This window comes from Schistocerca gregaria, chromosome 3, assembly GCF_023897955.1.
Source record: "Schistocerca gregaria isolate iqSchGreg1 chromosome 3, iqSchGreg1.2, whole genome shotgun sequence".
Lineage (NCBI taxonomy): Eukaryota > Metazoa > Arthropoda > Insecta > Orthoptera > Acrididae > Schistocerca > Schistocerca gregaria.
In genome coordinates, this window is record NC_064922.1 from 495,887,804 (window position 1) to 495,890,947 (window position 3,144).

Consider the following 3,144-nt stretch of genomic DNA (forward strand, 5'->3'; position numbering starts at 1 on the left):
GTGCACTGCGAAACAGGCAACTGTAGCTTGGACATATACAGTAGCTCTAAACAATTCCACTCCAACGTAGACCCATCAGCTTCAAAAATCCACTTTACCCAGTTCGAGACAGCGATATTGTTGACCATACACCTCGAATTTCTCACGCGAAATGTACATTCCTCCAGTTTATACGAGATAGAAGAAATCGGATGATACACTCTATTTTCATAACCCGTATCTTCAGGATTTCGACTATTCTTTTCATTGTTCATGGCATCTAGATTTTCCACAAATGGTAACAACTCGTGTACAGTAGGCCAAACCGGTACAAAATTTCTTTTCGTACATAATAGGGTAGCCGTCTCACTAATACTTTATCTGTATGAAATTCGTCCAGAGGACTATCTAGATAAGTAGATCGTGTTAAACACCACTTAACACACATTTTAAAATGTCTCCACAAAGGATTATAGTGGTTTAGGTCGATTAATTCTAGTTAATTCTTCTTGTTTCGTTTGTGACCAGTATCTACGTTTAAATTTCTCTGGAAGAACCTTCCATGAAGTAAATTCTTCCGCGTAAGAACTCCCCCACTCAGCAACATCCCCTACTAGATACTATAATGCCAAATCTATTTCCCAAGCATCCTTCTATTTTTGTGGTAAAGATCTCGAAAAAACTCTTAAGAAGTATGTTGGGTGTACATATCCGTCATGTTTAAACTTTGGGAAATGCTTTTATAGTTTCATGCTACTCCCACCTGTAGTTCTTCTAATAAAGTATTTGTATCTAAAGATTTCCCTGTACACTGACTGTCTGTGATTTCTTTTACTGACTCGACTCACAATCGCTTAAATTCATTATCTAGAAGAGTTACTTCATCCCTGGAAAACTGTACACTAGTGGTCGTGCACTCACTTGAAATTGTTAATCTACTAGGGCCTGCACTTTTTCCTCAAAACCCGTAAAGCTATTGGGTTGATTTGATAATCAGCCTCATGCAAACACAATTAGTTTATTTTTATATTAGTCAGTCATGTTTCGTCACCTATTCGTCATTTTCTGTGGATCAAATTTCTATTTCTGTAGAGTATAATATCATATTTATAATACTTTAACTGCTGTAGATCTAAGAATTACAATATATGTAATTTGCTTTGTTTTGTTCAGACGCTCACCTTAAAATTACATCGCTAACTGAATTGTGATGTTATACACCGGACTTAGTGCTCATTTTCGTCGTTTTTTGTCATTATGTCACCTGCAAACTAGCCACAAAGAACATTATTAGTGAAGAACTGTTTCAGGGGTAGAGGTTATGTGCCTTTCTATACTTACATTTTTCGTCCTGTTTCGTATCTTTGGTTGGTGTATTGATCGTACATGACACAAAAGAATCCCAAAGCACCCATCCTCAATAGTTTACCGAAGATACTTCAAAATAACTGTCCTATCAGGTGTATAATCAACTTAAAAATGCCTCATCTTACCACCTAGCTAGACACTTACAAACATTATTACATAAATTATACACATTCACAAGTACTAGTAACCTAAAAAATTCCAGTTAACTGATAGAAAATGTAAAAGACATAAACATATCATCAACAGCAACCCTGGTTTGTTTTGACATCGATGTGCACAAATATGTCATTGGAAGAAACAATCAGCATTGTTAAAAGACACCTGCAGTATCAAGGGGAGATAACAACTGCACACATATATGGTATATAAGCCACCCTAAATATTATAACAGAACAGAACTACTTCACTTTCAAGAAAGAATTCTGTCTGCAAAAGATGGCTTACCAATGGGCTCATCCCTCAGCGATCTACTTGCAAACAAATTTCTAAACCACATTGAAAACAAAATATTCATTGTAATCATACATCCAAAACAGTGCAGGATTATACTGTAACCGATATGTGGATGACATCATTTAGTTGACTGATGAATCAGACACCCAAATACAACAATTGCACAGTGACATAAATGCAGTTCACTCAAAAATAAAGTTCCCTATTGAGACAGAAGAGGAAATGAAACTTCTTAGACATTACTATACACAGAATCAACAAGAAAGATAATTTTTGAATTTTCAGGAAACCTACAGCATTAAGTACAACCATTCACATCAACTCCAACCACCCCCAAGCACACAAACTCTCAAGTTTCAGGCACTTGGTACACAGGCTCAACAGAACTCAACTGGACAAACTCAACTACACACAGGAACTAAATACATCAAATAGCCAGGGGAATGGCTACAAGACACAAATGATAAACAAACTGAACAACAAAATTAGAAAACCAATTAAAAGACTACAAACCATCAACAAATCATCAGCCCCAACAGAGACCTTTCTAGACTCTGAGAAGCTCATCTGCAGAAACCAGCACGGTTTTAGGAAACAGCGGTCATATGAGACATAGCTGGCCCTCTTTTTTTACTTTTATTCTTTTCTTTTTATGGGACTTAACTGCTAAGGTCATCAGTCCCTAAGCTTACACACTATGTAACCTAAATTATCCTAAGGACAAACACACACACGCACACCCATGCCCGAGGGAGGACTCGAATCTCTGCCGGGACCAGCCGCACAGACCATGACTGCACCGCTGGCCCTCTTTGTGCATGATATACAACAAGCTCTAGATACTGGCTCCCAGGTTGATGTTTTATTCCTCGACTTTCAAAAGACGTGCGACGCAGTTCCGAACTGTCCCTTGCTCCAAAAAGTGGGTGCTTATGGTCTATCCTATGACGTATGTGGTTGGATAGAAAGTTTGCTAACAGACAGAGAGCAGTATGTCGTCCTGAATGGGGACAAACAAGCGTAACATCAGATGTGACCCAGGGCAGCGTAATAGGTCCACTGCTTTTTACTATTTACATTAATGATGTGGTTGATGGTACTTGCAATGGCTTTAGACTGTTTGCCGATGATGATACAGTAAAGTAGTATCACACGTATGATAGTGGAACGAACACTGGTAACAGTTACTTCTGTAAAATATCTGGGGAGATTCATTGGGAGAGTCCTTAGAAAATGTAGCCCATCAACAAAGGAGGTGGCTTACAAAACACTCGTTCAATGTATACTTGAGTATTGCTCATCAGTGTGGGATCCGTACCAATTCGTGTTGACAGAGAGGAGATA